Here is a 13,312-nt window from a genome sequence, read left to right on the forward strand (position 1 = left end):
GTAATGGACTTGGAGCTGGAAGCAAGGGGTCGGCGCCACGAAAGGAACCGCAACCCCCAACCCAGGAGAAACCGTGGCGAGGAAGGTTCCAGCCGATCTGTTACACAACGACGCCGAGACCGATCACGTTCTCAAGAGTCACATCGACACTCCCGGGAGACGCGTCGTAGAAGGGACCGTTCCCGGTCGCATGGATATGATAACCAAGGGTCAGAGTCGCCAGAGAAGCGGCGGCACCACAACGCCGCGATGGACGCCATGAGCAGGGCCTTGCGGATGGCAGCCCAGTCTCCATTCTTTGATGAGATTGAACGGGCACCCATGCCGAGCAGATTCACGCGTCCACCATTCAATTCCTATGAGGGGAGGACAGACCCCGTGGAGCATGTCAGTCATTACATCCACATGATGTCTTTGCATGCACACAACGATGCATTGATGTGTAAAGTATTCCCCTCTAGTCTCGGCTCCACCGCACTGAGATGGTTCAATGGGTTGCGGAAAGGTTCTATACACAGCTTCTCCGAGCTGATTCAGGAATTCGGCAGCAGGTTCGTAACATGCAGCCGAGTGCAACAACCGGTCGACGCATTGCTTTCCATGAAAATGAGGGTCGGGGAAACCCTTCGGAGTTATGCCAGCCGATACTGGGAACTCTACAATGAGATTGGTGGGGGAAACGAGAAAATTGCGGCTAGCACCTTCAGGATGGGGCTCCCCGAGGATTCTGAACTGCGGGAGTCGCTGACAAGAAGACCCCCGGAGGATATGAGGCAACTGATGAGACGCATAGAGGAGCACAAACGCCTGGAGGATGACCGGCTGCAAAGTAGGGGGAAAGCCCCTTTTACGGGGAGATCTCGGCAAAGCATCTTGCTGCCAAAGCCGAAAAGGGACTTCAGAATGTAGGAACCAGAGGCGCAGATCGAAGGGGTTAATGTGTTGTTTAAAGAGCCCGTGCACAAGATACTGGAACGGATAAGGAACGAGCCATTCTTCAGATGGCCGAACAAAATGGGGGGCGACCCATCTCGGAGGAACCAAAGCCTATACTGCACCTATCACAGAGACAAGGGGCACACCACCGAGCAGTGTAGGGTATTGAAAGATCATCTCGGGCAGTTAGTGAAGGCAGGGCACCTGAAAGAGTTTGTAACAGATTCCACTGACCGGGAGACCGAGCAGGGCGCCCAACAGAAAAGGAATCCCCTTCCACCACCCCTGGGGGTAATCAACGTCATTCATGCCGCATCAAGAGGGGCAGCAGCGGCAAGGAGGGTGATGACGGTGGCTTGCGCGGAGGGAGAATCATCCAAGAAGCAAAAGAAAGTTGGACGGCTAGACATCTCGTTCGGAGAAGATGATTTCGAAGGAACCATCCAACCTCACGACGACGCTCTGGTGGTGACAGCCCGGATAGGCGGATTCTTGGTGAAGAGGGTGATGATTGATCAGGGTAGCGGGGCTGACGTTATGTACCCGGACCTCTTCGAAGGGCTCGGGTTAAAAACCCGGGATTTGGCGAAGTATAACACGCCATTGGTCTCGTTTGACGGGAGAATTGTGATTCCCGAGGGGCAAATCTCTCTCCCAGTGGACATGGAGGGCAAGGAAGTTGTAGTTACGTTCATAGTAGTCCGATCATTCGCACCTTACACCGCAATCCTGGGGAGGCCGTGGATTCACGCCATGGGGGCCGTTCCGTCCACCCTTCACGTGAAAGTAAAATTTCCTACTGAGTACGGAGTTGTAGAGGTAAGGGGGAATTAACAGGTGGCAAAGCAATGCCTCGTAGCCGCGGTCCGGTGGGAGAAGGAATAGCTCGGCTAAGCTGAGCACGCCGAAAAAGAGACTGCATAGCAATTACAGATACCCCAGGAAAATGGGGTAGACGTTGCCGAGGAGGTACTGAAGGTAAGAATTCTCCCAGATAGTGACAAATACTTCCAGATAGGTACAAGCATGAATGACCGGGAAAGGGTAGAGGTGTTGTTGTTCCTGTTGCAGAACATAGATGTCTTCGCGTGGAACCCGTATGAAGTGCCCGGCGTAGACCCCGAGTTCATTGTTCACAAACTCAATGTGGACCCATCATTTCCCCCGAAAAAGCAGAAGCCGAGAAGAGCATCAAAGGAACACGTCGATGCAGTAAACCTGGAGGTCCAGTGACTGAAGGAAGCCGGGGTCATAAAAGAAATATTCTTCCCGAGATGGCTAGCAAACACTGTCGTAGTGAAGAAGAAGAGCGGTAAATGGAGAGTTTGCGTGGACTTCACCGATTTAAACAGAGCGTGTCCCAAGGATCCATTCCCGATGCCCAAGATTGATCAGCTAGTGGATGCCACGTACGGGCACCCGAGAATGAGTTTCCTGGACGCCTTCCAAGGCTACCACCAGATTGCCTTGGCGCCCGAGGACCGAGAGAAGACAGCATTTATATCCCCGAACGCCAACTATCACTACGAGGTCATGCCGTTTGGATTGAAGAATGCCGGGGCCACCTACCAGCGTATGATGACAAGGATGTTCCGGGAAAAAATTGGGTGCACGGTTGAAGTTTATATCGACGACATGGTAGTAAAAAGCAGAAAAGAGTCGCTGCATACTGAAGACCTTCGGGGAGTATTCGAGATACTACGACGACACAGGCTGCGCCTCAATGCCGAAAAGTGCACTTTCGGAGTGGGGGCTGGAAAGTTCCTGGGTTATCTGATCTCCACTCGGGGAATAGAGGCTAACCCCGACCAAATAGAGGCCGTCAATCGCCTCAAACCACCAAGCAATCCTAAGGAGGTGCAAGTGCTCACCGGGATGTTGGCCGCCCTGAACCGATTCATCTCCAAGTTTGCCGATCGCTGCCGGCCATTCTATCAACTTCTGAAGAAGTGGAAGGGGTTTCAGTGGGACGAGAGCTGCGATGAAGCTTTTCGAGAACTAAAGGAATATTTGGCAAAGGTGCCGAGGTTGACGGCCCCGGAGCCCGGGGAGGATCTGTTTATGTACCTTGCAGTCACCAATCATGCCGTAAGTGCTGTGTTACTAAGGGACCGGGGAGTGCAAACGCCGGTGTATTACGTGAGCAAGACCTTGGTCGATGCCGAGACAAGGTACCTGCCTCTTGAAAAGTTGGTTTTGGCCTTGGTACACGCCACGAGGAAGTTACCACACTACTTCCAGGCACACACAGTGTTCGTCCTCACCGAGTATCCATTGCAATCACTGTTGAAGAGATCCGATTTCACAGGGCGGATTGCTAAATGGGGGACTCGGTTGGGATCGTTTGACATAAGATACCGACCTAGAAGCTCGGTGAAAGGGCAGGTTCTCGCTGATTTCATCGCGGAATTTACACCTAAGAATGAAGGCCAGGTAATCTGTAGTGCGGAGATTCGCCCGTGGAGGTTATTTGTGGACGGCGTATCAAAGGCTATGGGGGCCGGGGCTGGTATTGTCATAATCACCCCTGAAGGTATGCGACTGGAACACTCCTTCAGATTGGGGTTCAAAGCCTCGAACAACGAAGCCGAATATGAGGCCCTGCTGGTCGGACTGAGGGCAGTATTGCATCTGGGCGCCAAGGACGTGGAAATCTACTCGGACTCTCGGCTGGTTGTTTATCAGATCACTGGGGACTTCGAGGCTCGGGATCCCCGAATGAAAGCTTATCTAAGTACGGCAAAGAAAATTATCGGTCAGTTTGGAACGGTAAAGATATCCCAGGTAGCCCGGTCGCAAAACAAGCATGCTGACTCCCTTGCCACGTTAGCCTCATCGGCTACCGAGGACACCCCGAGGCTTATCACGATTGAACTTGTAAGGGAGCCAAGCATCTGTGTGAAGACTCCTCTCGACCAGGCCGGAGTAGAGGTTGCGCAGGTGGCGGTGGCCGGACCATGCTGGATGAACCCGATCATAGACTTTCTTTCCGAAGATAAAGTTCCAGAGGATGAGGCCGAGGCCAACAAGATTCGACGAATGGCTCCCAGGTACTGGTTGTCTTCGGACCAAAGGTTGTACAGAAGGTCCTTCGCGGGCCCTTACCTCTTGTGCCTGCATCCTGAAAGAGTCAAGGAGCTTCTAACCGAGCTGCATGAAGGAGTATGCGGCGGGCATGCCGGGGGACGATCTTTAGCACACAGAGCAATGACGCAGGGGTTTTGGTGGCCACAGATGCAGAAGGACGCCGCCGAGTACGTTCGGAGTTGCGAACAATGTCAAAAGCACGCCCCAATGATCCATCAGCCGGCAGGACATCTAAATCCTATCAGCAGCCCGTGGCCATTTGCACAATGGGGGCTTGACATCCTCGGGCCATTCCCCCAAGCAACGGGGAACCGCCGTTTTGTACTGGTGGCCGTGGATTACTTCACAAAGTGGGCTGAAGCTGAAGCCTTGGTCAATATCCGGGATACTGACGTGAAAAAGTTTGTGTGGAAAAACATAGTTACAAGGTTTGGGGTGCCGAATTCACTAGTGACAGACAACGGGCTACAGTTCGACAGCAACGCTTTTCGGACCTTTTGCAGCGAGCTCGGCATCAAGAACAAGTATTCAACCCCGGCATACCCCCAGAGCAACGGCCAAGCTGAAGCAGTAAACAAGACTATTTTGAACGGGCTCAAGAGAAGGTTGGATGGAGCGAAAGGAAGGTGGGCAGAAGAACTACCCAGTGTTTTGTGGGCCTACCGCACGACCCCCAGGAGATCCACGGGGGAAACTCCATTTTCTCTGGCATACGGAGCAGAAGTAGTGATACCAACCGAGGTGAGCTTATGCAGTGCACGGGTCGCCGGGTTTGACCCCGTACAGAACGCCGACCTTATGATGGAGCATTTGGATTGGCTAGAAGAATGCAGGGAGGCCGCAACCGTACGTCTTGCCGAGTATCAGCAGAAGCTGGCGCAAAAGTACAACCGAAATGTAAAGACCAGGGAATTCAGTGCCGGGGAATTAGTGTTAAGAAGGGTAGTGGGGAACATGCGGGACGTGACTGCAGGGAAGCTTTCTCAGAGTTGGGAGGGACCATACAGAGTCACAGCCGTCGCAGGTGCAGGGGCCTACTACTTGGAGGACCTGGACGAGAGGCCACTCCCCCAACCATGGAACGCCAACAACCTGAAGAAATTCTACGCGTAACCATCGATGTAAGCCAAAACTTGTATTCTATTAAGATTAAGAGCATGATGAACTTTTTTGTCTTCGCTGTTTTTGACCCTGTAGCCGCGCACCAAGAGAATCGTCCACAAATCCTAAGGACAGAAACCTGACTCTCGGTTCGATCAATATCGCCGAGCAGGTGAAAACCTTACGAATAAATCCTAAGGACAGAAACCTGACTCTCGGTTCGATCAATATCGCCGAGCAGGTGAAAACCTTACGAATAAATCCTAAGGACAGAAACCTGACCCTCGGCTCGATCAATATCGCCGAGCAGGTGAAAACCTTACGAACAAATCCTGAGGACAGAAACCTGACCCTCGGCTCGATCAATATCACCGAGCAGGTGAAAACCTTACGAACAAATCCTGAGGACAGAAACCTGACCCTCAACTCGATCAATATCGCCAAGCAGGTGAAAACCTTACGAACAAACCCTAAGGACAGAAACTTGACTCTCGGCTCGATCAATATCGCCGAGCAGGTGAAAACCTTACGAATAAATCCTGAGGACAGAAACCTGACCCTCGGCTCGATCAATATCGCCGAGCAGGTGAAAACCTTACGAATAAATCCTGAGGACAGAAACCTGACCCTCGGCTCGATCAATATCGCCGAGCAGGTGAAAACCTTACGAACAAATCCTGAGGACAGAAACCTGACCCTCGGCTCGATCAATATCGCCGAGCAGGTGAAAACCTTACGAACAAACCCTAAGGACAGAAACCTGACCCTCGGCTCGATCAATATCGCCGAGCAGGTGAAAACCTTACGAACAAACCCTAAGGACAGAAACCTGACCCTCGGCTCGATCAATATCGCCGAGCAGGTGAAAACCTTACGAACAAATCCTAAGGGCAGAAAACCTGACCCTCGGCTCGATCAATATCGCCGAGCAGGTGAAAACCCGACGAATAAATCTTAAGGACAGAAACCTGACCCTCGGCTCGATCAAAATCGCCGAGCAGGAGAGAACCTTGCAATTAAATCTATGAAGACAGAAACTTGATTCTCGGATATCCGGACAAACGGAAACTTTGCAAACAAATGCTCGAAGGACGAAAACTCAATTCTCGGTTAAACCAAAACCTAATAAAAACCTAACCCTTTTACAAAAACTAAGTCCAATAGCGCTCTCAAATTACCCACAGCGCCGCACAACAGGTTTTCGGGGGTACAATTCTATTAAGCGGCCATAGCACTGGTATAATTCAAGCAAAACACAAATGGATATAATTTCATTCAACAAATTGAAAGGGGAAAAGAAAACGGACTACCAATTAAACAAGTAAAAGCAATTGTTCAATCACCACATCCCGGTGACATGGGCAAATAAAACCGATAAATTAAAGCAATTGTTCAATCACCACATCCCGGTGACGTGGGCAAATAAAACCAATAAGTAAAAGCAATTGTTCAATCACCACATCCCGGTGACATGGGCAAATAAAACCGATAAATTAAAGCAATTGTTCAATCACCACATCCCGGTGACATAGGCAAATAAAAATGAAATAAAAATAAACTAAAATAAAATCAGCTGGGAGGTTGAGTCGGTGGTGGCACTTCCTGCTGGACGATCGGGGAAAAAGGCTGGCCCTCATCAAGAAGTTCCTGCACAGTAGGTATGCTCGTGGCCTCCAGTTTCTCGGGCTGGGCGTGAGAGTCGATTTGCTCAACCAACTCCCTCATACTGGCCGTCTCCTCCTCGTCAAGAGCAGCCGGGGCGTCCTGGACGGCAGGTGCAGGGTTCGGAAAGGGAATCTGGCCAGGGTCTCTCAGCGGCGAGTCTTCAGGAACTCCCATTGCCTGTAGAGCGGCAAACCACCCGGCCTCGAAACCCATATGCCGAGCCCGAGCCACCACCGGCTCTGCGGAATTCTCGGCGTCGGCAAAACCTACGTCGTACCACTTCTGTTCCGCGGCCGCCAAGCCTGCCCTAAGATCGGCTATCTCCTCGGCATTGGAAGTGTTGAGGCTGAGGGCTTCGGCTAGTTTGAGCTCCATCTCATTTTGCTTGGTCAGGAGCTCAGAATTTCTTTTTTCAGCCAATGCCCGGTACTTCTCCGCAGCAGCAGCCTTCTTCTCAGCAGCCTCAGCAATCTTCAGCTTTTCCTTAGCTGTTTTTACTGCTGACTCCCGCGCCCCCTTCTCGCCCTCGTTTTCCTCATCAAGCTCCCGTGCCCGGGCAGCCACGATGTGAGCCAGTTGAGCGGCCTAGCGAACACGGGGGTTAGCAAAGAAACAAAAGGAAGTCTGTATGGAGTAAAGAGACAAAAGAATTACCGCAATGGCGTGCCACTCTAACCGGCGCCCCACAGACTCCTCGGACCCCTCCTCGAAAGCATGCACGTCCTCGGGGAGTTGGAGAGCTCCAGCCAAAGTTTGGGCAATACGGCCGCCCTCGCCCTTATCCCACATCCGAACAGAGGCGGTTGAGGGCAATGGCTTGCCGTCCAGAAGGAACTTTGGCTCCCACGCTGGAGCCACTTGGGAGGAGGACGCGCCCCCCGTGCCAGCTTCGGTTGGCGGCTCGCGGATAACGATCCCGCCAGTTGGTCGGGGAGGAGTCTGGACTACGGCATCCCCCGGGCCCGTGGAAGGCTGCTCGGTTACTTTCTGCTTCTTACGGGCCCGTCCGGACTGCGGAGGGGGAGGAGGCTGAGACGCTGGACCCCGACCCTGGGTAGGCGGGGGCTGGTTGCTCTGCCGGGCACCAGGCACGAACCTGTCAAGGGTCATTACTCTCCTTGCCACCATTCTTGCACCGGGCTGGATCGCTTCAGCTAGCAAGTTAGCCGCTTCTATCACTTGCTGTTGAGGCTCGGCGGGTGGATCCTCGGGATGGGGCTGCTCTTGGGCTTGATCCCCTTGTTGTATGGCTTCGTGAGCTCTCTCTCTAAGGCGCCGAGATACCCGTTCCGCGGAATCGTCTCGCAGGGGAACTAGTTCGTCCGCAGCAGTGAACCGCCGACCAAATTCCCTCGCTTCCCCGGTTGTAAGCTTCGGCGGCAAGAAATTCACGTACCGGACGTCTATGTACGATAGCAGGGGGCTGTCAACTATCAACGCCTGCTTGAAAGGCTGCCAAGTAGAGTAAACCGGTTCCACGCCGAGGATCAGGTGTGAGGCCCGGAGTTGCCCGTCCCAATGCACGTAGATCTCGGAACGGAGGACGAAGTTTAAGTCCCTGGTGTGGACGGCTTTGAGGTCCTGAACAAACACTTTGCCGTCTGCAAAAGAACAGGTGACGCATTAGCTTTTAACAATAAAAATTTTTTTTTTTACTCAAACAATTATAAGAAGGGGATGGTACGAACCCACTTCACGCCGTGTGAGGGGGCAAGGGATCTCCCCGGCAAACCAATTGCCGCGCACCCTGACGAACTCCCCGGCAGAGTTCCTGTTCGAATCGGGTAGGCACGATATCAGCCGTACCCGAGCATCCCTCGTCTTTAAGTAATAATTTGTGGATTTGCTCCCACAAAGGCTGTACATTTGGTTAATATCATGGTGGTCTAATTGTAAGTTAAAGGTATGGTTCAACTGGCTGACACAACTAACTACCCGGTAAAAATTGGGGGGAAGCTGGTCGGGGCACAGCCCATAGTAGGTGAGTGTGCTTATCAGGAGGGGATCTACCGGGAACCTAACCCCACCCTCTAAAATGGACATCAAAGGAAAGAAGGCTGTACCCTGCCCTCGGTGGAGTTCCATATCACTCTCATGGCAGTAAGCCACGTCCACGTCATTGGGAATACTAAATTTACTCCTAAAGGTGGCCAAAGTAGCCGGGGTATCTAGAAGGTAAGAATAACCCATCTCTAAAGCCTAAAACTACAAGAATGAACTCAAAGAAACAAAGCTGAAGGAACAGGAAGGGGAAGAAAGACTTACTTTGGGTTCTAAGGAGGAAAAGAACGCTGAGCAAGCAAGCGCACAGAAATGTGGTCGGCAGAGAGTAGCCACTAAAGATCAGAGGCGAAGGAAAAATGGAATGATGTTTGGAGAAGGACTATTTATAGAGCCAAAAGAAATGGGGGAAGAAGAAACGCTTAATCAAGCAATAAATGGGCATAGCCTACGAGCGACCCAACGAATGCCAAGCGTAATCGATTTGCGCGCCGCTTCGGTTCACGAACCGTCAGGCAATAATGACGACTGCGCCTGGCGCCGCGAAACGGCGCGTCTTTTGAGATGAATATTAATGAGAGGTGACAGCCAGAAGTCCCAGGCTAGAAGATTCCCGAGGTCAAAAGGCCCAAGCAGCTCCTTGATTCTCCTCGGCGACCGAGTATGAATCAAGGGGGGGCTATTGTACGGCACCGAGCTTCCAAAGCCCATACTGTCCTTGGGCCCAGACCCATCTAGGCCCCGGGCCCAAGCCCATACCGGCCTTGGATGCAGGCCCAGCAGAAAGTTCCAGTTACCTTATGCCCTTCTTGAAACTGCCTTAGAGTAAAAACGAGTTTTGGGTATTAAGTTCCCAGAGTTGACCGGTTAATCTTTCCCGGTAGAGCGCATGAGTCATATCCGGGAAGGACATGATATGCACGGGAACGTGAGTTGCCGAACATAATCGGTGAAAATGGAACCAAGTTCCAAGATCATAAATGCTGCACCGCCCTTTCACCTAAACAACCACTTTAACCAGATAATACTGGACCTTCAGTAGCACTAACGGTGACTGTAATCATGATCTCCCCACTAACCTTGACTATAAATAGAAGAAAGTTGGGAGAAGAAGGGGTTCAGAAAAATTGAGAGAAAACAGTCAAGGAAAGAGCATAAACTGAGTGTTACTTTGAGTCTCTCTGCCGAGAACCACCCATTGTAGGAAATACTTAAGCCCACTACAAATAAGTTGTGAGCCCAAGTGACCCATGGTCCAGAAGACTTGCACTTGGTTCTTACATATATATATATATATATATATATATTTCTTTTGCTACCCAAAAATGGGGGTTAGGTAAGCTACACCAACTCCTGAGCAGGGCACTCAAGTTTAGACCCGCGGGCCAACCCTTAAGGATGTCCACCAACGAAAGATTGCTAGTAGTGGGACTCGAATTTAGGTGAGTTAGACGAAGTATCCGAGTCATACCAACTAAACCATCCCCGTTGGCACCAAAATAATATTTTCTTCTTATTAAGATTTGGAAAAGAAGAAACATACGGCAGAATTACCCCAAACATAGGGCCAATATTGCGCAAGGCTCTTGAGGATTTGGGCCCTTTATTTTCTTTATATGGTCTAAATTTGGATTGTTGTCGCTATAAAAAAAAGGGCTTCATGCCTAGTACTCTTGTGATTACTGCTTTATGGTGCTACGGCCCATTACAACTTAAATGAATAGTTTTCATTTCTATTCGGTTTAATCAGATAAACAGAGAAACTAGGATAACAATCTTATATTATAATTCAACTAAAACACATATGAATGATCCTTTTAGTCGGAAGATTTAGTAATAAAAATATAAGAATTAATTTTCTAAAAGGAATTTTATGAATTTAATTGATTTTGCACGCTTATCAAATTTTTTTTTTTTTTTTTTGATTTTGCACAAGACAAAATTAGTCAATTAATTCATATTATGTGTTTAATGTGCATGAAGTCTACGTTAAATCAAAAAATGATATAAAATAAAACATTTTTGCATTTTTATTGTTTGTGACTGAGACTGATTTGTGAGGAAGACATGGGTTCCAATTATTTTGGTATGATGATAAAGAGTTATTATCATGAATGGACGTCATATCTTGAAACTACCTAAAAAAAATTTGTGAGGAAGAGAATGAAGAGGCTGAGAAGAAGGGAGAGGAAGAGATTTGTGAGGATGAAAATGAAGAAAAGATCTGAATGTGTAGGTATAGCTAAGTAGGATTGGAAAAGTAAAAATAATTTAAATGAGTGGATGAGAACAGTTCAAGATAAGAGTTAAAAAAAAAAAAAAAAAAAAAACTAAACTAATTGTGGAGAAAGGAAAGAAAGGATTGGACGTGGGCTAAAATTTTTTAACTTTTGACAATAGTTAAAGCTATTTTATCTATTTTACCACCTTATTTTATAAAACATCCAATGCCAATGGTTTTATTTTAATATTTAATCACTTAAAATAATATAAATAAAATAAATATCTACTACAATAAACAATAGCCACAACTACCATTTGAGTTACAATGCACAACTATAGATGGTTGTGCACGATAGCTAATGAGTTAAATTTTCTACTTATAGCATACTTTTTGTATATTGTGATGTTAAAAATAGCATTTTAGTAATTTCATACTATCAATATGGATAATCTTAGGAATTTAAAACTTCTTTCTACCATGCAATTTCCCACCCTCATGTCACTTTCTGTTCAACGGTACTTATTGATTGATTTTTTAAAAAAAAAATTATAAAATAGGCTGAGTTATAACTTATAATACTTATTTTCTGGACCCTACTTTCAACTTTAGATAAAGAGCTACAAACTTAATTACTGCTGCTCCAAGTTTGTTAACAACTTCTTTAATCTTTTTAAAAAATATTGTTCATACTACCTAGGATTTTTAGGTATTGGGAATAATTATGAATTAATGTCATCTTTAGCATAAAATTTAGGTATAACAAATTATTATTGGTGTTGGATTTTTTTTTTTTTTGGACTTATTTAGAGCTTACCACGTAGGTTTGAAACTCTCACATTTTTCCATATCATCACTATGTAAAAAAAAAAACCTATTTTTCACTATTTATCCACCTAATACTTCTTCTAAAAAGTAAAACTAGAACCTAATAATCTATATATCTATTTATATTATAAAATAGAAGCTTCTGACTTTTTTGTTTCTGACTTTTCTTGGAACTTCGTTAGACCTTACCACATAGGGTTTGAAACTCTCACATTTTTCTATGTCAGCACTATTTAAAACAAAAAACAAAATAAAAAGGGTGCGTTAGCAGACACCATTAATAGCAATTTATTGTGTTAACAATAGTTTTTTGACTTTCTTTTTACCGTTTTTTGTCTTTTTTTTTTCAACTTTATGTCAATATTTTTCAGCTTTATAAACTATTGGATCAACCTCATAGAGAGAAAATAAATATTAAAATAAACTCTAGGACCAATTTTATGTCTTTTTTTTTTTCATTTATTCAATTTTTTTATTAAATAAGACCCACATTAATCGGTCCTTAACAAAGTCCCTGTTAACATTTTCCCAAAAAAAAAAAAGAAAAAAAGAAGAAAGTATTTTTCACTATTTATCCACCCGACATTTCTTCTATTAACTAAAACTAGAACCGGATAATAAAAAAAAACTCTCCATCCCCAAAAACTCATCTCTCAAAAACGTAAGACCCCAAAAGCCATCTCCCCTAAACACTCTTGAAAAAACACTCATTAGCATAAAAGAAAAACCCAAACTGAAAAACCCTATTGAACCCATAGCTAACGCATCAATTGCTTTTCTTCTCTCTCCATTCAGTCTCTGTCTCCAAAGCTTCCACCTTTGCCGGTCTTCTTTGTTTACCAGTGGGGTCTGTTCTTTCAGGTAGTTCTGCTTTTCTCTATGAATTTATGTTTAAAAAATAGTGAGAAAAATTGAAAACTGAGATGTCAAAGTTTCATCAAGTAGAGTCCAGGTAGATGGTATTTGGGAAAACCCAGATATAAATTGTTGTCAATATAATCAATAAATCTATTGTTGTTATTTTCTGGGCTTATTGAGTTGTTGCTTCTGTTTTTGTCTCTTAATGTAATATATATATATTTTGTGGTCTTTGGTGAACTGCATTGTATTAGTGATGTGAAAATTAGTTATAATTAATACCCATTTTGGTGCCAAAGCATATGAGAAAGTGATTATCGGTATATGGGTTGGATGTATTTACAGTTTCTAATGGCATTATTCATTAAAAATCAAAAGGCATATATTTTACAACTTCATCCAAAGCTTTTTTCTTTTTTTTTGGTGCAGTTGACATTATACACTTTTTAGAATTGTGGTCTTTGATTTAAAAACAAATAGATTTTCCCCGGGAGGTTCTTCTCACTTCGAATCAGATTGAATTGTGTATTTGTAGGTTTGAACTTGAAGTTACAAAATTAGTCAAGGTTAATGGATAAATTTTGAAGACAAGATAAAAATCGTATTATAGGATAT

At 46.4% G+C, this 13,312-nt stretch overlaps 2 protein-coding genes across 6 annotated transcripts in view; one reads left to right on the plus strand and one right to left on the minus strand.

Annotated features, from left to right (window-relative positions):
• Positions 1 to 13,312, minus strand: part of LOC126724245 (PHD finger-like domain-containing protein 5A) — a 52,445-nt gene that overhangs the window by 14,999 nt on the left and 24,134 nt on the right. The window lies entirely within an intron of this gene.
• LOC126724239 (protein TIC 20-II, chloroplastic) overlaps positions 12,452 to 13,312 on the plus strand; it is a 39,964-nt gene continuing 39,103 nt past the window's right edge. For all 4 annotated transcript variants that reach the window (XM_050428742.1, XM_050428743.1, XM_050428738.1 and 1 more), the window contains exon 1: positions 12,452 to 12,700. The gene's annotated coding sequence lies outside the window, so the exon portion shown is untranslated. The remainder of the gene's footprint in view (positions 12,701 to 13,312) is intronic.

The sequence above is a fragment of the Quercus robur genome, chromosome 4, assembly GCF_932294415.1.
Source record: "Quercus robur chromosome 4, dhQueRobu3.1, whole genome shotgun sequence".
NCBI lineage: Eukaryota > Viridiplantae > Streptophyta > Magnoliopsida > Fagales > Fagaceae > Quercus > Quercus robur.